At 43.2% G+C, this 26,448-nt stretch overlaps 3 long non-coding RNA genes and 1 pseudogene across 4 annotated transcripts; 2 read left to right on the top strand and 2 right to left on the bottom strand.

The window, feature by feature from the left end:
- Positions 1 to 12,908: 12,908 nt before the first annotated feature.
- On the top strand, positions 12,909 to 14,002 carry LOC101089603 (annotated as a pseudogene).
- A 2,797-nt stretch (positions 14,003 to 16,799) lies between these two features.
- Positions 16,800 to 19,586, bottom strand: LOC123384844. The gene is made up of 2 exons (XR_006596524.1): positions 19,246 to 19,586; positions 16,800 to 19,144 (listed from the first exon to the last, which is right to left on the bottom strand). It is a non-coding gene; the product is annotated as an uncharacterized LOC123384844 (long non-coding RNA).
- Positions 19,587 to 19,812: 226 nt separating this feature from the next.
- On the top strand, positions 19,813 to 23,898 carry LOC102901037. Of its 2 annotated transcripts, none has more exons than XR_440076.5 (3): positions 19,813 to 20,128; positions 20,946 to 21,134; positions 22,866 to 23,898. It is a non-coding gene; the product is annotated as an uncharacterized LOC102901037 (long non-coding RNA). The 2 variants fall into 2 exon arrangements; XR_440077.5 differs by having other exon boundaries at positions 19,816 to 20,075.
- LOC123384843 lies at positions 20,624 to 23,701 on the bottom strand. The gene is made up of 2 exons (XR_006596523.1): positions 23,577 to 23,701; positions 20,624 to 21,635 (listed from the first exon to the last, which is right to left on the bottom strand). It is a non-coding gene; the product is annotated as an uncharacterized LOC123384843 (long non-coding RNA).
- Positions 23,899 to 26,448: the final 2,550 nt, after the last annotated feature.

The raw sequence follows: 26,448 nt of genomic DNA, 5'->3' as shown, positions 1-26,448 counted from the left end.
GTCCCTCTGTCTCTGACCCTCCCCCGTTCATGCTCTGTCTCTGTCTCAAAAATAAATAAACGTTAAAAAAATTTAAAAAAAAAAAAAAGAAAAAAAAAGAGTAAAATACTTAAGAATAAATTTAACCAAGGAGGCAAAAGACTTATACACAGAAAGCTACAAAACATTGCTAAAAGAAAGTAGAGACAAGGGCACCTGGCTGGCTCAGTCAGTAAAGCATGCAACTCTTGATCTCAGGGTTGTAAGTTCAAGCTCCACATTAAGTACAGAGATTACTTATTTAAAAAAAAAAATGTTTAAGGGGTGCCTGGGTGGCTCAGTCAGTTAAGTGTCCAACTTCGGCTCAGGTCATGATCTTACAGTCTGTGAGTTCGAGCCCCACGTCGGGCTCTGTGCTGACAGCTCAGAGTCTGGAGCCTGTTTCAGATTCTGTGTCTCCCTCTCTCTGACCCTCCCCCGTTCATGCTCTGTCTCTCTCTGTCTCAAAAATAAATAAACATTTAAAAAAATCTTTTAAAAAAATGTTTAAAAAAAAGATACAAAATGGAAAGACAACCCTGTTCACGGACCGGAAGATGTAATCATGGTAAGATGACAATATTGCTCAAAGTGATCTACAGATTCAGCACAATCTCTACCAAAATCCCAAGAACATTTTTGCGGAAATAGAAAAATCTATCCTAAAACCCATATGACATCCCAGGGGACCCTGAATAGCCAAAACAATTTTGAAAAAGAACACTGTTGGAGGAGGTCTCACACATTCTGATTTCAACACATACTACAAAGTTATGGTAATCAAAACAGCATGGTATTGACACAAAGATAGATAAATAGACCAACAGAATGCAGAGCCCAGAAATAAATCCTAGAATGTATGGTCAATGATTTTTGGCAAGGATGCCAAGACCATTCGATAGTCTTCAACAAATGTTGCTGGGAAAACTGGATATGCACATGCAAAAGAATGAAGTCGGATCCTTACCTTGTGCCATATACAGTACAAAAACTAACTCAAGGGGCACCTGGGTAGCTCAGTCAGTTAAGCATTGGACTTCGGCTCAGGTCATGATCTCACAGTTCGTGGGTTCGAGCCCTCCATCGGGCTCTGTGCTGACAGCTCAGAGCCTGGAGCCTGCTTCAGATTCTATCTACATAATCTACACCCTCTCTCTACACCCCTACCCTGCTAGCACTCTGCCTCTCTCTCAAAGATAAATAATAAACATAAAAAAATTAACTCAAAATATATTAATGACCTAAAGAAAAGATCTAAAACTATAAAACTCTTAGAAGAAAACATAGAGGGAAAGCTTTATGACACTGGATTTGGCAATTATTCTTGGCTATGACACCAAAAATAGGCAACAAAAGAAAAAATAGATAAGTTTAATTCCTCAGAATTAAAGCTTTTGTGCATCAATAGACACTATTAAAAGAGTGAAAAGAGAACCTACAGAATGGGAGAAAACATTAGCAAATCTTATATTTGATAAGAGATTGATATTCAAAATATATGTAAAGAACTCCGACAACTCAACAACAACAAACCCAGTTCAAAATGAGCAAAGCACTTGAATAGACATTTCTCCATAGAAGATCTACAAAGGGTCAATAAGCACATGAAAAAATGCCCAACATCACTCATCAGTAGAGAAATTCAAATCAAACACAATGAGATACCACTTTACACCCATTTGGGTCGCTATTATTTTTTTTTTTAAGTTTTTGAGAAAACAGACAACAGCAAGTGTGAGCAAGGACAGAGGGCAATCAGAACCTTTGTGCACTGCTGTAGAAAATGGTACAGCAATTCCTCAAAAACATTAAACACATAATCACCACGTGAGCCATCAATTCCACTTCTAAGTATATACCCCAAAGAAGTGAGAGCAGGCACTCAAACAGACATTTGTACACCCGGGTTCACTGCAGCATTATTGACTGTAGCCCGAAGGCAGAAGAAAGCCAACTGTGCATCAACAAATGAATGGAGAAACAAAACATGGTACAGCCATATAATGGAATAGTCTTATTCAGCAATAAAAAGGAACAAACTCCTGTTACCTGAAACAATATGGATGAATCTCAAAAAAGTCAGGCTAAATTAAAGAAGCCAGCCATAAGAGAGTAAATAGTGTATGATCCCCTTTATGTGGTATTTCTAATGAGGGAAAATCTGTAGAAACAAAGTCGAGCAGCAATTGATGGGACTAAAAGTGGCAACGGAGACTGACTTTCACTAGGCACCAGGAGACTTTGGGGGGTGATGGACATGTTCTAAAACTGAGTGTGGGGATGGTTGTACAACTGTATAAGTTTACTGAACTCATTAAACTGTGCAATGAAAATGGACACATTTTATGGTATAGAAATTGTGTCTCAATAAATTTGTTTTTTAAAAAAAGTAGTGTTATTCTTCCCAACACTTACTGTATTAGCTAACAAGCTTTGTTCTGAAATTCTGAAAGTGAGCAGGGAGGGGTTGCCAGGGCAAGGCAGGCAAAATGAAAAAGATCAAACTGGGGCGCCTGGGTGGCGCAGTCGGTTAAGCGTCCGACTTCAGCCAGGTCACGATCTCGCGGTCCGTGAGTTCGAGCCCCGCGTCGGGCTCTGGGCTGATGGCTCGGAGCCTGGAGCCTGTTTCCGATTCTGTGTCTCCCTCTCTCTCTGCCCCTCCCCCGTTCATGCTCTGTCTCTCTCTGTCCCAAAAATAAATAAAAACGTGGAAAAAAAAAAAAAAGATCAAACTTTCCCCCTGAAGTACTTTATGACACCCAAAAGGAAGACGTTGGGAGCCGCTCTGTCCTAAGACGGCCAGGAGCCAAGGTGGAGCCAGAAGTCCTCTTGGTACAATGGGAACAGGCACAGCCTACCCTGAGAAACTCCCAGGTGCTTCTCTCAACCTCTACTTGGGACATTAGAACACTGGTGCAAAGTGAAGTGAGCCCTGGGGACAGGGACAGTGTGCTTCTCCTCACTCCCTCACTGCCAACTTGCAGCCTGAAAGAGAGAGAAGAGAGTCTTTATCATAAAAGTCATAAGAGGAAAAGAGAGGAGCTGAATGTGTGTGTGTGTGTGTGTGTGTGTGTGTGTGTGTGTGTGCACGCAGGAGCACGCAGTTAAACCCATCTACAGAAACAGACTCGTTTGTGTGTATGACATAAAATACAAAGTCTCAACAAAATGATATTACATATTTTTAATTATAGGGAAAAGAAAAGATGGCAATACTCTCAAATTCTATTCTTAGTTGTTAATTTTTAACTAGGAAATTAATGTTTAAAAAAAAATTTTTCCCTTTCTACTTGGCCCACATGCAAATCCAAGCTTTTGTGTAATGAAATGAATGCTAATGTAAATAAGATTTTTAAGATAAAAAGAGCCTAGAATGTTACTTTCAAAATGAGCACTGTTGGGGCACCTGGGTAGCTCAGTCGGTTGAGCGTCTGACTTCGGCTCAGGTCATGAGCTCGCGTTTCCTGAGTTCGAGCCCCAAGTCAGGCTCTGTGCTGACAGCTCAGAGCCTGAAGCCTGCTTTGGATTCTGTGTCTCCTTCTCTCTCTGCCCCTCCACTGCTCACAGTCTGTCTCTCTCTGTCTCTCAATAATAAATAAATGTGGTTTTTTTTTTATTTTTTTTTAAATGAGCCCTGTTGTTGAAAGAACAGACATACTAGAAAAAGAGGAAACAAATTACAATCATTGGGTTAAAACAAAAACCTTCACTAGCTTCATTAGTTTGGAAATCAATGTTCTCTAACACACCCAGGGATGTATGGTTGCTACTGTCCTTGTCACTACTAGTTCACGTGCAAGAAGATGAGGAAGACCAAGGAGGCGGAAATAAACTCTGTGTGGATGAAACGCCCAATGAACGTGGGTCGCCAAAGATCATTCTTGTGCTTGTATTTCCAGAGTGGCCAGTTCCATGATCAGATGAGGCAAATATTTATAGAATTTCTACTTTCCCATCATGCTTTACAGACATAACAAACGGTGCGATTCGTTTCTATGGAAAAGTTCATTGAAAGCAAATGTAGAAACTATGCTTGACTCTGTGGCTCACCGCCCATCAACCTATGCATGTCCTGGTTCATGCGTGTTGGAAATACGAAGAATGATTCTTACCTCTCAGGATTGTCAAGAATCAAATGGTGCAGTTGCCACAAAGAAGCCATCCAGTAAGTGGCAAATCTTTCTCCGTTCGGTTCCACCTCTTGCCCACTGCTCACCATCCTGCGTGCTCGCGTGCGCACACCCACTGCACACGTCTTACCCTGAGAAGCTTTGCAAGCGTTTCCCAGGGGGAGACAGAAAGGGATCATTTTTAAGAAGGCCAAGCAAACGCACACAAGATTAACACTGTAAAGGGCAGTTCTGCTCCCAGGAAAGAAGTGCTGGTTGCTGGAGGCAGCAGAAGGGACGACTTATTAGTCCCCTGCCCTGTCCCAGTTGTGATAGGAACAGGATAAGGGGGCGCCAGAGCACCCAAATGTGGCCAGGCATCTGCTGAGTGAAAGGCAGTGCCTGGTAAACGGGGCTGATTATGGGGTCAAGGTTTCATATTCAAGCCCCATCAGGAGATTTTTCCCGGCAACAACCTTCATCCTGGCCCTGACCTGGGCATACATGTGTCCCATTGGATGGAGAACTATGTCTGGGCGTTGGGAGGAGAAGCCACTAAAATGCAGTCTGTTCCCATTATCAGGAAGGAAAACAACAACAACAATGACAACACAAACTCAAAACAGTGGTCCTATGGACAGTAAAGCCAGATATCCTTTTCAAATATCAATATCTGACAGGGGCTGTAACAAAGGAGGACTCTAGAATATAGAGAACTGTGTTCCTTGGAGAAAATATTCAGCTGCTCTAGTAAAAGTCAAAATAATAGTGACTGAAGCATGATAGTTCATTTTCCTTGCACCTAAGAATCAAAGTGTAAATAATCCGGGACAATAAGGCAGAGTCACATTATCAGGAACCCAGGTTCCTTCGAGCATGTGGCCCTGACAGACTCAACGTGTGGTTTGCATTTTGCAGTCTAAGCTGGCTACTGTACCTCCATCATTCTGCATACATTCCGGCCAGAAGAAAGGGGAGAGAACAAGGCAAGGCACCATTTTCCCCTCGTGGTTAAAGGCACAGCTAGAAAGCTTTGCCCATTACTTGAGTTACATCCCAATGACAAGAACCAAGTAACAATGTCATGAACAGTTCAATCCTGCACCACAAATCTGACTAACCCCCCAAATACATTTCATCCCACACTAGTCCAATCTATTATTTCCTGATGCATTTAGTTTCCGCTCATCAACATATTTGCTAGGATGACTGACTCATCCTAGGTTGCCCAGAACCTTTGTGGTTTGGTCACTGAAACTCATGCATCCCACAAAACCCCTCAGTCTCAGGAAAACCGGGACAGTCGGTCAACCCATAATGATATCTAAGTGTCATCATCTTCTGCTGACATTTATGTGTTTAGACCAACAAGATGCAAAACGCTGAAAAAAATTTTAAAGTAGCCATTGTAGTTCTGGAAAGTTCAAGTGGAGAGTCCAATGCTACAGCTCAGCAAGATGTACCCAAGCAGTAAATGTGGCCAAACCAGGTCCCCCTGGCTTTCATGGCATCTTCAGTGTGGAAAGGAATGGCTATGAGTCAGCTCCCTCTTTTCTGGGCTCCCTGGAACAGTCTCTTCCAGAAATATTTTAGATGAATTGCCAAAGGAAAAAAAGGGATTTGGGCTGTGGTTCTCAAACCACAGTGCACTTAAGAACAACCTGAGGAACTTGTTAAAAGTATGCTTTCCTGAGCTCTCGCCCCAGAAAGTTTAGCTTGGGAGAGTCCAAAAAGCAGTCTTTGTAACAAGAACCCCAGGCAATGCCGATGCATGTAGTTAGCGGGTGGACCGCACTTTTCCAAACTCTGGAGTGGGGGGGTAAGCCCGGAGAGTTGCCCTCCACTGCCTTCGCAAGTAAAGCAGAACCGTGTGGTAATGAAAAGGGAAGCACTTAGTGGCAGGACTGCTGTTATCTAAAAAGATTATCTAAAATGTAAAAGATTTACATTCCTGTAAATCTTGAGATTGTTGAGTACATAAGACAGAGCACAGCTCGGCTAATCAAGACAACTATGCTCTACATACATACATGTGCTGTGTCATACATTTAGCTAGAATGTATACAGGCGATGGCATAAATGAGGTAACAGCCACTAACGTGACAGTATATAACAGGTGTTCAATAAGCATGTATTCATGTGTTTACCACAGGTGGTACATTTACCATATATATATATATATATATATATATATATATATATATATACATGTTAACAAACCCACAGTCCCATTTTGACCATGTTAAATCTGAGATGGCCATAAAATAACCAAATACAGTTGACAAATGGGACATTGGATATAGGAGCTTACAGCTCTGGAATTTGGTCAGGAGTCAGGTCAGGGCTAAAGATACAGATTTAGAAAGTGATCCACATAAAGCTTCCAGAGTTTCAATAAAGCACAAGCCATGGGGGCTGGGGTTTTAATGCCAAGTCAAGGTCAAAGGCCCCATGGCCTCACTAGCATGAGCCAGGCTCTCTACATGAAACCAGGAACCAGTAAAACTTAGGCTATCCATAAACAGAAATTAGAATGTCTGTTTATCAGCTCAGGATATAGTTCCAAGGCCATGTGTGGAAGTCCTTTGCCTCTTGAGGTAAAAACCCTAATTCGTTATCCCTCAGTACAGAAACACATAGGCCTCAGGCAGAGCCAAGCACGGGATTATCCTATAACCTAAGACACCAACAGGAAAAACAATTCTCACAGACAACATCGCCAGGGGAAGATGCACTCAGACCAAAATCATGAAATGTGTAAGGAAGGCCGAAACCAGGGTAAGCAATCTACAAACCCCACACTGCCACACCCATCACAAAAAAAGAGGGAAGAAATTACATCTGCAGAGCCAGAGATAATAGAACAATCTGAAAGGGACTTTGAAATTGGCTCAGTGGAAAATAGAAAATCATTTAAGGGTTTTGAGAAAAACCTGGTCATGCTGAAAGTAGTGTTTTAGAATGACTAGGGTGGCAGTGACATGGAGAAGTTTGAGCCTGGAGCAGCAGGAATAGCGAAGTGGATTTATAACATCTACCGACAGGTAGTGTTCTCTTCCTCTTCTGAACTCTCCTGAAATTAACTGGCATATCTCTTATGACCCTATGACCTCACCACTTTATTCTGTGTTTTTATAGCTACTTTCACATATATAAACCACATAAAGGAACTCAAAGCTCCTTGTAGCAAGACACATAAATAGAGAGTTACATAGATAGAGAAGTAGATCATAGATAGATGATAGATAGATAGATAGATAGATAGACGCCTTTGTATATACCTCATAGCACTTAACATAGTGTTCTGGGCACAAGGGAGATGTTCATAATGTTTCATTAATAAAAAATCTGAAAATGAACAAGAGCTATGTTAGAAACTGATTGATCAGAACCTTGCTCTAACAGCAGCTGGAGCATAAAACCAAGCTGATGGCACATGATTGGTTCACCTCCCTAGGACCTGATAGGCTCCTAAACTCGTTCTCTTCTTAGCCTATGTGTACATCATCTGTCAATGTATTAAAAAGTCAGCTGAATTCAGTGACAGCTTTAAGCCCTGTAACACTGATGAAAATCTTTTGCTATGTGTGGATTTCCCTGGTGCAGATTGCTATGTAACCTGTCTTCCTCTTCAAATTGATTGTCAGTCCATAGACATTTGACTAATCATTGTAGTGGGCCTTGCCCTAAATCTGACTACCCCTTTCCTAATTAGTTAGAACACTTCTCCTTCCCTCTTTGAGGAAAAGGTCCTCTGTAATGCCCAAGCCCTGGAAAACAGCAAAAACTTAAGAACTTGCATAGGGACACAAACCTGCCACATTGACTAGCATAATACCAAAGATTTTAGGACCTCTTGTGAGGCCCAGAGTTATGCTCATTTCCAAAGCTTTCCTCATTATGGTGGTGATGATAATAATGATGATGACTGTGATGCCAAAGACACAAAGCTATCTTTTATTGAACACCTGACATTTCCAGGCATGATAATAGGCATCTTTAATACAATTGGCATGTAATCCTCACTAGAATCCAGTTAGGAAGGTACTGGCATGTTCATCTTACAGATGAGAAAATTGAAGATAGACAGGTTAAATGAAGTCACTTTTTGCAAAAATCTAGTAGGCATCAAAGCCAGGATTCAAACCGAAGTCAGTCTGAATGTAGTTTGCATTCTTTCCACTTCCCCACACTGCTTCCACTATAGATGCCCATGCTCCAACAAAACACCCAAGGGCATCCAGACACTTTGAATAATTATCTCAAGGACTTCAGACGATGTACATGTGTTTTAGAGTTGGAACTGTTTCCCATGAGACTGGAAACATGAATAGGCTCCAGCTTTGTGAGTTTTTATTCCAATTCCATTCATGGCTCCTTCAAGAGAATGATAAATAAATCTGGTCTTATTGTGCTCCTTCCATTTTGCTCCACAAAGAATGAGCTGATCCAGTCCAGCTCTTGATTTTTGTGTTCCAATTTTTTAAAAAAATTTCTAGTGTTTATCTTTAAGAGAGACCACACACATGGGGGGAGAGGCAGAGGAGGGGAGACAGAGAGTCCAAAGCAGGCTCCATACTGTCAGCACAAAGCACATCACAGGGCTTGAACCCATAAACCAGGAGATCATGACCTGAGCCACAGTCAGCCACTCAACCAACTCAGCCATCCAGGTGCCCCTGTGTTCCCATTTTAAAGCCAGTTACCCACCCACATAGCCAAAACAACTGCAAACAAATAGTTCTGAAATGTTAATGGACTTCTTTGGGGATACAGAGTAAGGCCATAATAGAAAAATCATATTCATGGCACATTCTAGTACTTTCATCATTGAAATGGTGCACTGCCAATGTGGTCCAAACACATTGTACTGGCTTGCTTTCTAGACTCAAAGTAACTGCAGAATTAATTATTTTAAATGGTTTCAAGAATCTTCAAAAGAGCAATTTTTTAAATTATTCTACTAACCACATGACCATCAATAAGACAAAGGAGAAATAAACTGTGGTCAATTCACACTGCAATATTATAAATTAGTAAAAATGGATGAATTACAGCTACTTCCAACAACATGGATGAATCTTAGAAACAAAATTACCAGGTATGCCAAGAAACAAGATCAAGTGACTCAAAATCCAAAGGGGAAAAAAAAAAGCAAATGATAGAAAAAATAGTGATGTAGATTAATTAGTTATTGAATAGCAAATTTAAAATAACTATTTTTAATATGTTCAAGAAATTAAGGAAAAGATAGAAAATTTTACCAAAGACCTGCAATCTGTTAAGGGAAGAGTCAAACGGAAATTCTAGAACTAAAACAATAAAATTATTGAAATCAAGAATTAACAGATGGGTTCAAAAGTAGATTAGATAGAGCTAAAGAGAGGATAATAAAGCACAGAGGGAAAAGAATGAAAAATGAGGGACAAGGGAGGAGCATAAGAGGTCTAGAGACATGGTAAATACATCCAGCATATTTGTCACTGGAATCCCAGATGCAGAGGAGAGAAATAATGGGATAGAAACAATTTTCAAAGAAATACTGGCTGAAATTTTTCAAAAAAATGATGAAAGACATCAAGCCACAGAATAAAGAATTTCTACAAACCCCAAATAAGATTAATACAAGGAAGACCGCATTTACATAATCACAGGAAAACTGCTAAAAACCAAAGCCAAAGAGAAAAATCTTAAAAGTAGCCACAAAGGGAGAAAAAAAAACCACATTTTTTTTTCAAAAGGATAAAAATAAAACTGACAACTAAGCAATAGAAAAAATGGAAACCATAAGATAGTTAAAGGAAATGTTTAAAGTGCTGAAAGAAAGTAATTGCTAGCCTAAAATTCTATACTCAGTGAAAATATCCTTCACATGTAAGACATAATAAAGACATTTTTAGACAAAAACTCAGAGAATTTACCATTAGCATATCTGCATTAAAAGAAACACTAAAAGGATTTTTTCAGGCAGAAGATAAATACTTCCAGATGGAAACGCAGTAATGCAAGAAAGGAGAACAGCACCTTTTCTAAAATTTACGGATAAATCTAAGTTCATTGTATATTGTATAAAACAATAATACTAATATTCTGTGGAGTTCAAACTATATAGAGAATTAAATATATATTAACAATAGCACAAAAGACTGGGGAGGAGTAAATGGAGTTAAAGTGTTGTAAGGTTCTTACATTGTCCAGGTGAAAGAAGTACTCATTTAAGGTAGGTTATAACAAAACAATGATACATGATGCAATATCTGAATAATAAAGAATAATAAAAGAATGTACAAATAACAAACTAATAGAGTAGGGAAATGCAATAATTTTTTTAATTGCCTGATTCATCCAAAGAGAAAAAAAAGGAGAACAAAATTAACAAAAAACACATGGAACAAATACAAAGTAAATAGTGAGAAGATAGGTTGAAACCTTACTATCAGCAATTACTTTAAATATAAATGGACCAAATTCTCCAGTTAAAAGACAAGGATTCTGAGACTGGATAAAAATAAATAAAATCCACCTATATGTTATAGGCATACCTCAGAGATATTGAGGGTTTGGTTCCAGACCAATGCAATAATACAACTATCGCAAAGAAAAAAAAATCAGATGGATTTTTGGGTTTCCCAGTACATATAAAAGTTATGTCTACACTGTACTATAGTGCATTAAGTATGCAATGGCATTGTCTAAAAAAACCAATGTACATATCTTGATTTAAAAAACACTTTATTGTTGGGGCACCTGGGTGGCTCAGTCGGTTAAGCATCCGACTTTAGCTCAGCTCATGATCTCACAGTTCGTGAGTTCGAGCCCCACATCGGGCACTGACAGTGCAGAGCCTAGAGTTTGCTTTGGATTCTGTGGTCTTCCTCTCTCTCTCTGCCCCTCCTCCATTCATGCTCTGTCTCTCTCTCGAAAATAAATAAACATTAAAAAAATACTTTATTGCAAAAAATGTTACCCATCATCTGAGCTTTCAGTGGTCACAAATCAACAAATATAATGGTATATGATAAAGTTTACATGATAAACTTTGTATGATAAAGTTTAATGATAATGATAAAGTTTAAAATATTGTGAGAATTGCCAAAATGTGACACAAAACATGAAGTGAGCAAATGTTGTTGGAAAAAAATGTTGCTTTTAGGCTTGCTCATCACAGGTTGCCATGAACTTTCAATCTGTAAAAAATGCAATATCTGCAAAGTGCACTAAAGAGTAATGTAATGAGATATTCCTGTGTAGTACTTGCAAGTAATACATCTTAACCATAAAGATACAGAAAGAAAAGCTATGTGGCCTGTTCAAAACATGGCCACAAATCCTTTGATTCTCCTCATTAAGAGGTAGCGGTTTAACTCCCCTCCCCAATCTGGACAGGTTTATGACTCTTTCAATCAATAGAGCATGACAGAAGTAACACTATGTGATTTTCAAGGCTAAGTCATAAAGGCTATGCAACTTATACCTTGCTTCAAGAAGCACTCACTCGTGGAGCTCTGAGCCTCTTTGTAAGAAGTATGACTACCCTAAGGCTTCCATGCTATAAGAAAGCCCAAGCTACATAGAAAGGACATGGGCAATCACTCTAGCAACAGTCCTAGCTGAGCTCAGTCACCAGTTACCCTGGTCCAAGAACCAGACATGTGTGTGAAAAAAATCTCCAGATGATTCTAGCCCCCAACCATTCAAGTCTTTCCAACCACAATTCCAGACATTGTGAAGCAAAGATAAGTCATCTCTGCTAAGCTCTGTTCAAACTCCTGACACGTAAAACCTCTGAGTTGTTGATTTGTGCCACTGTTTTGGGGTGCTTTTTTATGGCAACAGATAAGTGGGAAAATTTGAAACTAAAAGGATGGATGGAAAACAACATACAAGTAGAGATTATTCAAAAGAACAATGGTGTACCTAGACAAGTATCAGACAAAGTATACTTTAAAGCAAGCAGTTATTTTACATTTCCTAATGATAAAGCAATTGGTTCAACAGAAAAATATAGCAATATTAAATCTGTGCACACGTAATAACATAGCTTCAAAATGTATAAAGAAAAAACTGACAGAAATAAGGGAGAAAAATACAGATCTATGAATATAGTTGGAGATTTTAACATATGTCTTTGAGTATATTTTAAAGGTTTGACATATTCAGAATCTATTCTCTGATAACACTGAAATTGAACAAGAGATCCAAAATAGAAAGATAACTAGGAAATCCCTAGATGTTAAAAATTAAGGAATATACTTTTCTAATTAACCCATATGTCAATGTAAAAACAAAAACCTACCTTAAAATATCAAGCTTTTAGCCAGCAACAGCAACAAATACCATTAATACCATTAATAAAGAGAAAAGTCATGTCACAGAACATTATCAGATATTTGCAATACATATGGACATTAGAAAATATTTTTAACTGTATGACAATAAAAATAACATCAAAAATTATTGGACACAACTAAAATAGATATAAAGAGAAACAACCCACTACATCCACCATAGTGACTAAAAAAAACTTTTTTAACTGACAATACCAAGTGTTGACAAGGATATGGAGGAACTAGAATTTTCACACACTGCTGGTGGATATGTAGATTGGTACAGACATTTTGGAAAATTCTTTGGAAGTATTTATTATAACACGTACATAACCTAAGACATAACAATTACACTCCTACTACACCCAACACAAATGTCCATTAACAGTAGAATGAATGGACTCTCTGCTCCTCCCTGTTCAACAGACAGCCACTTCTGGTTCATTGCCAGCCACATCCCCGAGACTTGATGGGGAAGGTTGGAGTAAACAGATTTGGCCATATTGGGCACCTGCTCACCGGGGCTGCTTTTAACTCTGGCAAAGTGGTTATTGTCATCATCAATGACCCCTTCATTGACTTCAACTACATGGTCTACATGTTCCGATATGATTCCACCCATGGCAAATTCAACAGCACAGTCAAAGCTGAGAACGGGAAACTTGTCATCAATGGAAATCCCATCTCCATCTTCCAGGAGTGAGATTTGTCCAACATCAAATGGGGTAATACTGGTGCTAAGTATCTTGTGGAGTCCACTGAGGTCTTCACCACCATGGAGAAGGCTGGGGCTCACTCAAAGGGTGGGGCCAAGAGGATCATCATCATCTCTGTTCTTTCTTATGATGCCCCCATGTTTGTGATGGGTGTGAACCATGACAATCCCTCAAGATTGTCAGCAATGCCTCCTGCACCACCCACTGCTTGGCCCCTCTGGCCAAGGTCATCCAGGACAAATTTGGCATCTTGGAAGGACTCATGACCACAGTCCATGCCATTACTTTTACCCAGAAGACCATGGATGGCCTCTCTGGGAAGCTGTGATGTGATTGCCAAGGGGCTTCCAAGAACATCATCCCTGCTTCTACTGGCACCACCAAGGCTATAGGTGAGGTCACCCCTGAGCTGAATGGGAAACTCACTGGCATGGCTTTTCATGTCCCCACCTTCAACTTGTCAGTCATGGATTTGACCTGCCACCTGGAAAGAGCTGCCAAATATGATGACATCAAGACAGTGAAGCAGGCATCAGAGGGCCACCTCAAGGGCATTCTGAGCTACACTGAGGACCAAGTTGTCTCCTGAGACTTTAACAGTGACATCCACTCTTCCACCTTCAATGCTGGGGTTGGAATTGCCCTCAATGAACACTTTACTTGGTCAAGCTTATTTCCTGGTATGACAATGAATTTGGCTATGGCAACCAGGTGGTGTGCCTTATGATCCACATGGCCTCCAAGGAGTAAGAGCCCCCTCGGCCACCATCCCTAGCAAAAGCAAGAGAAGAGAGAGGCCCTCAGCTTCTGGGGAGTCCTTGCCCCAACTCATCCCCCAACACAGTGAGAGTCTCCCGACCTCTACACAGTTTCCATCCCAGACCCCCTGAAGAATGGGAGGGGCTTGGGAAGCCCTACCTTGTCATGTACTATCAATAAAATACCAAGCCAAAAGAAAAAAAACACATAGAATGAATGAATAAATTGTGTGTTTTATTCATACAATGGGATACCACTCAACCATGAAAACAAAATGAACCACCAAGGCATATAACATCACAGATGAACCTTGCAAATATAATGCTGACTAAAAGAAAGCAGACACAAGAATACATAATAATTCCAAAACTAACCTATAGTGATGGAAGTCAGAACAGTAGTTACTTTGCAATGGGACTGGGGAAAGAATTGACTGGGAAGGGACAATGAGGGAAGCTTCTAGAATACCATATCTAGAGTGCCATATCTTGATCTAGGTGCGGTTACATAAGTGTATGCTTTGTAAAAATCAGTCAAGCTATACACTTAAGATTTGTGTGTTTTACTATGATTTGTATTATACTTTAATTTTTTTAGTTTTTTTAAAAAACAAAGGGATAACAAACACAAAATTCAGGATAGTGGCCACTTTGAAGGAGAGGCCATGGGGTGGGATAGGAAAGAAGTACACAGACACTGTAAGTTTACATTCATGATGTACACAAATACTCTTTTGTATCAAATATTACATTAGATATGAATAAAAATTATTTTAGTAAAAACAAATTATTCAAATATTTTACTTTTTTTCCTAAACGTTTATTTACTTTTGAGAGAGAGTGGGGGAGGGGCAGAGGATCCTAAGTGGGATCCTCATGGGCAGCAGAGAGCTCTATGTGGGGCTTGAACTCATGAACCGTAAGATCATGACCTGAGCTGAAGTCGAACGCTTAATGGACTGAGCCACACAGGCACTCCACAAATATCCTAAATTCATGTGCTGAACTCAGAAGATTTTCTCTTTTTTTTAATTATTTCTTAATGTTTATTTTTGAGAGAGAGAGAGAGAGAGAGAGACAGACAGACAGAGTGTGAGCAGGGGAGGGGCAGAGAGAGGGGGAGAGACAGAATCCAAAGCAGGCTCCAGGCTCTGAGCTGTCAGCACAGAACCCGACACGGGCTCAAACCCATGAACCATGAGATCATGACCTGAGCCAAGGCTGGATGCTTAACTGACTGAGCCACCCAGGTGCCCCTGAACTCAGGTTTTCTAAAGTGAAATTAATATAAATGACTTTCAGTGATACTTAAATACAGAAAGACAATGCATTAATATAACAAGTGTCCTCCTAGCATTGTGCTGGTTGTACCTTCAAGAGATCACCTTGTATGAGGTAGAGCAGTAAGAATGGCAGGCATTACTGAGAATATATACTCTCAGTTGGGCACTGTTGTGAATGCTTTGTATGCATCTAATTGTCACATAACCCTGTGAGGCCGGTACTGTTATCACCCCAATGTAACAGATGGGGAAACACACACAGGGAGTTCAAGTGCTTTGCCCATGGCCTCACAGCAGGCAGGCCGGAGGGCCAGCATGTGAAGGCTGGTTTTGAACTGCCCTCAGGTTTCAGAGCCTATTCCTTTAACCTCTGCACTGCTCTGCCTCTTGTAAGAGGCGCCCGTCTCTGATTTCCGGAAGTTCTCAACCATACCCAACTCCCGACAAGACCTGAAATGGAGTTCCAGAGTTCTATAACACCTGCCTCATAGGGAGGGGTGTTGTGATGTGTCCATAATTACAAAGACAATGAATTACAATGTCATTAAAGCCAATAACAATAACAATAAACATTAAGCCCGCACTGTGCTACATTACAGAATAGATTTTAAAGTTGCCATCATTGAACAGTTAACGTGTCTCTTAATTCCAGACCTCCACTAAGAAAGAGGCAACCTGGATAAATTATCTTTCCTTTCTGAATTCTCTCCTGTCCTTTCCTGGCTTATGGCACCTACCACTTTAAACAATGCATCCAATTTATTCAAGATGTGTGCCTCACCTCTCCTCTGGGAGGAGGAGGTTTCTGATTCTTCCTCGCCTCCTTGTGGTGCGTGCTACTTAGACATAGTAGGTGCTTAGCAAAAATCTGTGTAATAAGTGTATACATAACATATAAATAAAGATTAGTTCAAACATCCCAGTTCCTTGTTAAAGCTTCTACGTATCTCTTGACCTTGTCCATCATATTCACTGCTGTGTCCCCAGGGCTTAGAGAGGAACCTGTAAACTCTAAATACTAAATACCTGTAAATTGGCAAATACTAAACACCAAATTTTGATTGAATGGATGAAAGTATGAAGGACAGACGATTCTCCCACATTGTAAAGTATCTGTATACCATCCCCCATCTCTGGGAAAGGTCTCACTGACACTCCGGGTGGGTCGACATGTCTATCAGCTCAGAGGAATAAGGAATATACTGCTGCACTTCTGGGTCTTGGTGATGGAATGAATGAGTTTACAACAGAGTGATGGGTAGCTGACCTGAGAGAAAACCTGGCACACTGGCCCAACCACGTGCAGTGATGGAGGTGGCCTGTCTTCAGGAAGTGCAGTGGGCAGTTCTTATCAGGCAGGCTTGGGGAAGGCTCGTAAATGCCTTGAGTATCTTTGAGAATTGGGTTTGTTTTCCAGCTTGATTGAGATATAATTAGCATACCACATTGTAGAAGTTTAAGGTGATAGACTTATATATTGCAAAATGCAACATTTACCACCATAGTGTGAGCTAACCCCTCCATCTTATCACATAACTGCCATATATTTTTTGGGGGGAGACCATTTAAGATCACGCTCGTAGCAAAGTTCAAATATACGATACAACATTTTAATTAACTGTATTAACAACAGTTAACTAACGGCATTTTAATGTGCTATAAATTTGATCCTTGAAACGTGTCCATCTTATAACCTGAAGTTTATACTCTTTGACCAACGTCTCCCTAATTCCCCCAGCTCCCCAGCACCTGGTTACCACCATTCTGTTTTTAGGAACTCAACCTTTTTCAGATTCCACCTATACATGGTTATGAAACATTATTTGTCTTCTCTGATTTATTTCATTTAGTATAATGCCCTCAAGGTCTATCCATGCTGTCCCAAACGGCAGGACCTCCTGCTTTCTTGTGGCTCAATCATATTCCATTGTACATATATACACCACATCTTCTTTATCCATTCATCCATTGACGGTCACTGGTTTCCACATCTTGGCTACTGTGAATAAGGCCGCAATGAATATGAGAATGCAGATTTTTTGGGTTTTTTGGAGATCCTGTTGTTGTTGTTTTTCTTTTGCATCCGTACCCAGAAGTGGAATTGCTGGATCATCTGGTAGCTCAATTTTTACTTTTTGAGGAACCTCCACAGTGTTTCCCATAGTGGCTGCACAAATTGATACCCTCCCAACAGTGCACAAGGCTTCCTTTGTCCCCACACCCTTCCTAACACGTTATCTCTTGTCTTGTTGGTGCCAGCCATTCTAATAAGCATGAGGTAGTATCTCTTCATTGTGGTTTTGGTTTGCATTTCCCTAATGATCAGTGATGTTGAACATCTTTTCATGTACCTGTTGGTCATTTGTTTGTCTTTGTAAAAAATATCCATTCGGTTCCTCTGCCAATTTTTTAATTGGATTGTTTAGAGGTTTTTATTGGTGGTGGTGGTTTTGTTCTGCTTGTTGCGGGGAGGGGGGAGGTTCTGTGATTGAGTTGTATGAGTTCTTTATATATCTTGAATACTAACCCCTTATATGATTTGCAAATATCTTCTCCCATTCCACAGGTTGCCCTTTCATTTCACTGGCGGTTCCCTTTACTGTGCAGAAGTTTTTTAGTTTGATGGAGTCCCACTTGCTTATTTTAGCTTTTATTCCCTTTGCTTTCGGTGTCAAATCCAAAAAATCATCGCCGAGACCAGAGTCATGGAGCATACTCCCTATGTTTTCTTAAGGAGTTTTAAGGTTTCAGGTCTTACATTTAGGTCTTTAATCCATTTTGAGTGGACCTTTGTGTATGGTGTAAGATAGAGGTCCAGCTTCATTCTTTAGAATTTTCTTTCTTTGTCTAGTTAAGAAGCCCGGGAGCCTGGGCATCAAGCTCCACCGTAGGGTCTGGGAAGAAGTTCCCTCTGCCATCTCTCCTGCTATCTCTTGATTCCTTTGGTGTATTATTCTATCGCTGGGGAAAGCATGTGAGGGCCCTTTTTACATATGCAACCTCACAAGTCAGGGGAAGCTATGCCTTGGGGCAGCTCTGAACAGCCATTTGAGGAAAGACTGTTCTTTCCTCCCTTGAAAAGCAGGCCTTGTTCTTCTCTTCCAGCTGTTAGCTGGACCTCGTTCCCCACTCAGCTCCTCCTTCCAGCCCAAAATACAGCTGTCTTGTCTCCTCTGCTCCCTACCCCGCCTTTCTTTCTGGTCTGCAGTGGGGGTAAAGCCAGAGCTTGCTCTCAGGAGCAGGAAGAATCCACAAAACCACCCCCAGAATCTAGGAGAAAGGCGCCGGGACCAAGTGTTGCTTAGGGATTTGCTCAGCAGAACTATCAGAACCTGATACTCTGGTCCAGCTTGTCTATTCATATCCTTTTATTGCAGAAGACCGAGTTCTGGACATCACCTATTTTGATGTCCCACACAAGGCTGGCTCAGCAAAGCCCCGAGCTTCTGTGTCCTCCCCACACCATTCCCTTGGCTAAGTGACATTTGGGGGCAGACAGTGGGAACAGGCGGGGAGCTGCGGAGACTGCAGCCTAAACCGCCCTCGCTCTCTGACTCTGAGACTCAAATCCCAGCGTCTGAGAAATATCATCCAGACACCTCCTTGTCTTCTAGAAGCATCTATCCGTTCTTAACACTCTGGGTGAGTTTTCATGGCACCTGTCTCCACCACTTTGGGCCTCTTCTTCCAGTGATCTCCATCTCGGCCTATTTTCTCAGGCTCTGTCTCCCCACCTCTGCGCACTCTGTCTCCTTGGGCTGCTGTCTGCGTCTAGGTCTTTGTGCGTCCGTCGGGCGCGGGTCCCGCGGCGCCGCCCCGTCCGCGCTCCGGGGGCCACGGTGGAAAGGCCTGGGTGCGCCCAGCCGGCGCGCCAGCGCTTTCATCCCGATCCAGGTGGCTGCAATCCAGTACAGGATTTACGGTGCCCTGACCCTGAGCCGTCAAGAAGGAACAGCCAGATTAATGGGGTGGGCGGGCTGGGGTAATAATCGTTTGTTTGATGTGACAAGCCTGATAGGCGTTGATTTACTTACAGACTGATGGGCTTTTAATTGAGCACCTCCATCCCAGTCACTTCAAAGGCAGGGGAAGTTGACAAGGGGCCCCTTTCACGGAGGGTGCGCGGTGACTGACAGCCCCCCTCTGCCGACGCTCCGCGCGGCCCACGATCGGGCCCGGCGGCCTCTACCCGGCCCTCTGGCAAAGTAACACATTTTCTGTGTAACTCAGAAATGGCCTTTTGTCTGCTGCCAGTGGGGGCTGGCCCTGCTGGAGGGCGGCGCGGCTCGCGGAAGGGCGACGGCCGGGAGCGGCGGGTGCGCGCGGGGCGGGTGCGCGCTCGGCCGGGGCGCGGGCTGGGCACCCCCGGCCTCCCTCGGGCGGCCGCTCGGTGCTCACGGCTCCGCGCGCGCCCGCCTCCCTCCTCCTCCTCCTCCTCCTCCTCCCCCCTCCTCTTTCTCTCCCCTCCCCCTCCCCCTCCTCCTTCCACTCCCCCTCCTCCTTCTTCTCCCCTACCTCCTCCTCCCCCTCCTCCTATCCCCTCCTCCTTCCCCTCCTCCTCCTCCCCTTCCCTCCCCTCACTTCCTCTCCCTTCCCAAACCCCAGCTCGCATCACCCTTCCCGCCTCCTCCCACCCCTCCCCTTTCTCCTCCCACTTCCTCCTTCCTTCTCCCTCTCGAGAAGGACCCGAAAAGCTGGAGTCGGCTTCTGCTGTCCCTGGAGTGGCCTGTGCACACCAGTCCCCTCCCTGCCCCTGGACAGCCACCCTGCTCCTGCCGGGCTGCAAGCTTCGAGGCCTTCAGATCGGGGCACCCTTGGACCTGGCCTCCTTCAAGAGGCAGGGGCACAGACCTCCGCGACTAAGGTCCAGCGGGACTTGCATCCGGTCCTCGTCTAGACAGTCTAGAAGAGGCTTCCGTAATATAGGCTTTATTCTGTTCGAAGTAATAGGAAATATCCTTTATCAGGGAAGTTCTGTCAAAATGGATTTGGGGTTTGTTTGCTTTGGGTTAAGTTCTGATTGGCTGCTGAACTTGACTTAGGCGGGGAGGAAGACATGCCCAAAGCTCTCTGGTCACCTGCTGCTGGCCTGGCTGGGGTCGAGGGAATGGGGAGCAAAGAGTTGTGAAGGCTAGGACCCCACCTCCCCCCACAGGGCAAAGTCCCGGAACTCTTTAAGGGGTGGGGGCCTCCAAGCTTCCTCACTAGGTTGGGGAGGGGGGTGAGACCCTCTACCTGGAGGAGCTTCAAACTCTTAAGTCAAGCCGACGTTAGTAGTGACTGCCCCAGACGGCGGGCTAGGCCCATCCCCTGTGTTTTTCTCTTTTTCCCCTGTAGTAACATGTCCCAGCTCATGCAGCCAGGAAGGAAATGAGAGAGCAAGCACCTGGCTAGAAAGACAACAATAATAACTCACATTTGCATAGCATTATTTAGTTTGGAAAGCACTTTCACATATATTATCTTAATTGGTCTTTTAACTGTGTGAGGTAATAAGTATGTTGTCCTTATGCCCATTTAGACAGATGATAAAATTGAGATTCAAAGGATAACATGCTCCCAAGAGGCAAAATCAAGTCTCAAATTCAGGTTTTCTCGCTCCAAGTCAGCTCCTTCCTTCCTTCCAGGAACCTCACTGCATCCCAGAGACTATTGCCCCGTTCCTTTTGAAGCTGCATTTTCTTGCACCAAACAGGTGCTTAATCCCTGTTTCCTCCTTGTTTTCTCTCTGCAGGCCCTTCCCTGGCTCTCCACTCTCCTGCTTTGGGTGTCCAAGGACAGGACCTCCAGCCTAGCTTCCCGAGGCCAAACCTCTCCCTCTCTCTCTGCCCCAAAAGCCACCTCCCAATCTTCCTGAGAGGCTGATGCTCCCTTAAAATCTGCTGCCCCCAGCTCTCCACTGTCCATTGTGAATCGGCCACAGGTGAGGCACCCGTTCTCAGCTATTAGGACATGTTCACTGAAGTTGTCCCCTGCCTACCATTTGAAGGTCCGCTCAACAGACTCCTCTCAAAGCCAAGAAAACATGTGCTTCTCCTGACCTGCTGGAGGGGCAGTTTCTACCACAGGGCTGAGCACTAGGACAGAGGCTTCACAGAAGCTAATCATCTCTCCCTTCTCTCCCTCTGTGCCTTGGATGTGTTTCCACTGATGCACTTAAAACCTCAAGATGTGGTTTGTTTACCTGCCGGTCTCCTCACTGGAGTCCAGTCCTTTAGGGCAAGGGCATATCTTTTCATCTGACATCCCCAGGGCCCAACACTGAAATTTCGTGGAAATGAGTGTTGCTGGGACGATCGTTGAAAGGCAGTGTAGCGTAGGGGTGAAGTCAGAGGGCCTAGGATCACATTCCCAGCTCCACTGCTTGCCAGCTATATAGCCTTTGGAGGAGTCGTTTAAATGTGGTATGCCTCAGTTTCCTCATCTGTAAAACGGGACAAAAACAGCACCCACTTCATAAAGTTACGTGAGGACTGAATGAGTTAACAACCTATCTCCTCTCACCTACAGTGCGCCATGATTTCAGATCCCACAAAGAAAGAAGGAAAGGCTGCGACACAGTCTGTGACACAGTGCGTTTTTAGCAGTGTCACAGATGATAAAAAAAAATGTTTAAAATGTCTGCATAAAACAGGAGAGTAACTACATACAATACATGCTATCTACGTGACAGCTACTGTCACTGTTGTTGAACTGCTTTCTCACAAAAGCCCCATGATGAGTGAGTTAATCCTCACTTCACAGATGAGGAAACAGAGATTTGGAGAGATGAAGGCTCTTGGGGCCAGTGAACCCTCAGCAGGCATTTAAACCTGCCTTTGAGGTGCAATAATCTACAGTTATTACAATAGCTGGCAGTCGCCCACCAAGCTACCAGGGAGTTAGGAGCTGGGTTTTGTTCTCAATTGCATTAGCTTTCCTTAATCTAAGTTTCTTCCCCCTCTGGTATAATAACTCTGCTTCTTCCTCCCCCTCCTCCCTTGTACTTGGCTCTGATCTTGTTACTTTTCTGTTAATGGCTCCGGGTTTTACTGTATCTGCTATTTGAATGGTAAAGCGACCTCGAATCTCTTACGGAGGTAGGAGGGGTATAAATAAATAGAAAGGTCAAAATTCGCTTTTAAAGATGACGCATCGCAAGAAAAAGTGAGAGAGAATATGCCCACGGTCGCACATGGGGATGTATATATGTGGACACCCTGAGTATCCACACCCACAGTGCTCCCTCCAGTGCTACCGCTGAGAGACTCTGATGCTAGGTGTCCCGACACAGTGCAGAACTCAGCTTGCCCCTCAAGCTGACTTATCTGTCACCCCAGACTCAGTTTTTTTCCCATAACCCAGTGAGACGCTATAGAGTAAAGAGGTAGAGAGGAGCTTGAGAGGTTATGGGGGCTGGAGATAGCAAACTCTTCTAGGACCTTCTCTGGGGGCTGGAGGTAGCGAACTCTTCTAGGACCTTCTCTGGCTCTTCTTGGTACCTACCCCCCAAAAGAAGTATCCGCCTGAACAAGTGTTAAGTTTCTAGCTCACTATTGCAATGAGTCTGAGGCAAAGGAGAGCATCCCATTAGCTCCAAACTAAAGCAGTGTAAAAGGTGAGTATCACTGTTTTTAACATCAGAAAGGGAACCACCAAGATGTATTTTGTTTAGGGTTTTGCGGTCTCCCCACAACCGAGGCAGCCGAGGACCCATAGCTGTCAAGATCACAGAAGGATTCCACTTGCCACTTCTGCCCATCGCTTCACCAAGTGAGGAACCCCAATTTTCTACCTCTTCCGCCAAGCTTGTAATGTTCATGTTAAAAGACAACCAACAGAACAGGGCACAGTATTGTCCTGGGTTTTTGCCTCCCAAGTAGGGAAGCCACGGGCTGGCCAGAGAGTTGTATTTTGTGAATTCGCGTAGGTTTTTCGGGAAGGGATCAGGGTGGAAGGGGTCTTTCCAAAACCTCTCTCAACCTTCCCACATGACCTGAGACCAGAGAGGGGCTGCAAGCTGGGTGAGGAAGGGAGTTTGAGAAGGGCGATTGCACAGAGAGCTTTGCCACGGGAAGCAGTGAGAACATGCCATCCCTCAGTACCCCTGAATGAAGCCTACTGTTCTTCCTCCAAGACTGAATAAAAATGTATTCTACGCTCAGATCCACCAGACAAAGAAGGAATATAGCAACAAAGCAGGGGAGAGATGAAAATGGGCAGTCGGCTGTTCATTCACATACATGTAGTTCATCTGCAAGGCTTCCAAGAAAGCAGCCGCACACCAAATCCTTTCCGACGCTGCTGTATCTGAGCCTCCTGTGAGATAATCCTCTTAATGGAATATTTAAGAAATCGGATATAAATCACCAACCTTTTATCTCACCTGAAGATCCATACTCCATTGGACGGATGGTGTATACGTCTCTCTCCATACGGATGGGTGCAGGTGACTTTTCGAGCGGAGGTGGCAATCTCTGCTTTTTTTATTTTGAAGATAGGGTTGTAAAGTTATAAATTTTAGAGATCAGAGCCCAGAAAACAGCTGCACCTAGAGACAATTAAAACACACATCCCTTGGAAAAAACCTTTTTTGTCATTTGCAACCAACAAAAATGCCTGTTATTGTGATGTGCTCATAAATAACTTGATTTTGGCATATGCTTTTGTACCAAACAGAAGATGAATAAATTAAATTTGATTTACAACCTTTTTCATTTTTATTAGCACTGCTCTGAAGAGTTTATGTAAGGGACGTGCCAGAGCAGTTATGCCAAATGTTTTAAGGCGTTGGTATTGATATTATATAAATTAAGGTGTTTTAATTTGCATTCTTTAATTAACTAAATACTGGCAGAAAAATAAAACACAAGGGCAGCCCTGACTTATTGCCTCTGTTAAACTGCTGACGTCTCTGAAAAGATGCTTTAAGTAATCCAATTCATGCAGAGTGGGGGAGGAAGGGGTATTAACACTCTCTTATTTGGCAAAACACATTGGAGTTGAAGAAACCAATATCCTGCTTTGTTTGCACAGTGGTTGAGGTGGTGGGTGTGTTTTTAGACAGCCTGCGTTCGTGTCCCCAAGGGAGAAGTTGACCAAATGTCTTAACTATGCACCCTGCCCAGGTCTGAGCGGAGGGGCCAAAGGGGAGCCCAGCCCTGCCACTGGGTATAAGCAGGTTCCTGGGTGCAGGGTCCTGCAGACCTGGGCTATATCACTGCCATTCTAAAAAGAGACAAGCTGGTTGAATTAATCCAGTAGATCCCATGTCAACATGATCATGTCCAGAAACCAAGGAGAGAAATCGTCAGATTCTTCAGCACAATGAGCTGCTTCTGATCAATGCTTCCAGTCACACATAGGCCTCAAACTAAAAAAAAAAAAAAAAAGTTTTCTAAAAATATATGCTGGGAGTACTTCAATTCTTTTCCATACCCTGGGTCCTGTCGTCAGCTCCAGAGACTTTCTTTTTTTTTAATTTTTTTTTTTTTTAATGTTTACTCATTTTTGACAGGGAGAGAGAGAGAGCATGAGCAGGGGAGGGGCAGAGAGAGGGAGACACAGAATCCGAAGCAGACTCCAGGCTCTGAGCTGTCAGCACAGAGCCCAACCTGGGGCTCGAACTCACAAACTGTGAGATCATGACCTGAGCCCGTGAGATCATGACCTGAGCCGAAGTCGGACGCCCAACCAACTGAGCCACCCAGGCACCCTTACAGAGACTTTCTTAAAACTCACTCTTACAGTGAGGACGGTAGCTTCTTTCTCATCGGAGTTAGGATAAATTTTTCCCTTCTTTACTCTTCATTTTTGCTCTCTGTTTCTCCTCTCCTGGAGGATCAGGTCAACCCTGGTAAGGTTTCATCTCCTGTGATTCTCCCTCCAGACTTGAAGAGAGGGGGATCACAATTTCCCACATCAGCCGTAGGAAAGAGATTTCTCCCAAAACACAGGTGTAGAACATGTTATTTCTCTTCCCTAAAGCCACAGGAGAAAGAGCCATCTGCAAAGCAGCCAATACTGTTCTGTCAACATTTTTAGGGTGTCCAACTTGCATTCTCTGCCTGGACCACGAGTCATCATGTCAAGGCTGGAGGTCTCGGGGTCTCACAGACACCTGTTGAGTTGGCAGGAGACATCATACAGGGAGAGGGGGGGCTGGGGAGCAGGGCTCACCTTTCTCCTGGCCCCCACAGTGCACACTCACATACAGCATAATGTCTTTTGAGGAGCAGGTCAAAGGCAACCCCCAGCCCAACTATCCTGGCCTCCAAGCACTGTCGTTAGGCAATGTCCCCACCCTAGTTTGCTTCCTGATGCTTTTTCTTGACTTGCTCCAGAAATAAAGGATGAGTTCCAACTTTGAGGAAGGAAACTCCTGTTCTCCTTTGCCAGCATCCTATCCCCCCCGGCCCACCCCCTCCAAAAAAAATCGCACTTTCTTGTCGTTTCCCATCTTGCAGCTCTGTCAGTTGTTTTAAAACAACTGTTTTAAAACATGTCTCCTGTCATAAATAAGATTGTCATTATGCATTTTGACTGCAGTGGTGAAAAATTCACCCAGCTTCGAGAGAGGGGAGGGACCTCCGAGAGCCCCTTCAAGCCTGACGCAGAACAGGAGCGAAGGAACAAAAAAGGAAAAGGACACAGTCTGCTCATCGTTTTGAACTATGGTCGTTTTTTTCTGGGTTTGGCTGTTTGGGTTGGTTTGTTGATTTGGGTCTTGTTTAATCATGTGTTTGTTTGTTTGTTTGTTTATGGAAATTAATGAGAAAAACAAAGACAGCCTGGAGGAAAGGGGTTGTGTTGAACCTATAAATGACAGGCCCTGGGAGATCTGGAAGAGCTGCCTTGGGATGCCTGAGGGAAGTTCTTCAAGATGTTAGAATTCTAGGGGCTCCTGGGTGGCTCAGTCCATTAAGCACCCAACTTCAACTCAGGCCATGATCTCATGGTTCGTGAGTTCAAGCCCCACATCAGGCTCTGTGCTGTCAGCACGGAGCCCACCGCAGGTCCTCTGACCCCCCCTCTCTCTGTCCTCTCTCTCACTGCCCCCCCCTCAAAAATCAATAAACATTAACAAAAAGAGAGAGATGTTAGAATTCTACTTTAGACATCCTGAAATGTAAATGTATCCTGATTCTAAGAGCTTATCAATGGTCTGGTCCCGATGGTTCTTCCTATTGCCACCATTGCCATACGGTCAAGGTTACTAACAAAAAGTGAGCTTTGACTCAGCCACCCAAAGGAGCCCA

The sequence above is a fragment of the Felis catus genome, chromosome B1 (genome assembly GCF_018350175.1).
Source record: "Felis catus isolate Fca126 chromosome B1, F.catus_Fca126_mat1.0, whole genome shotgun sequence".
Lineage (NCBI taxonomy): Eukaryota > Metazoa > Chordata > Mammalia > Carnivora > Felidae > Felis > Felis catus.
This window is presented reverse-complemented; position numbering and strand designations above follow the sequence as displayed.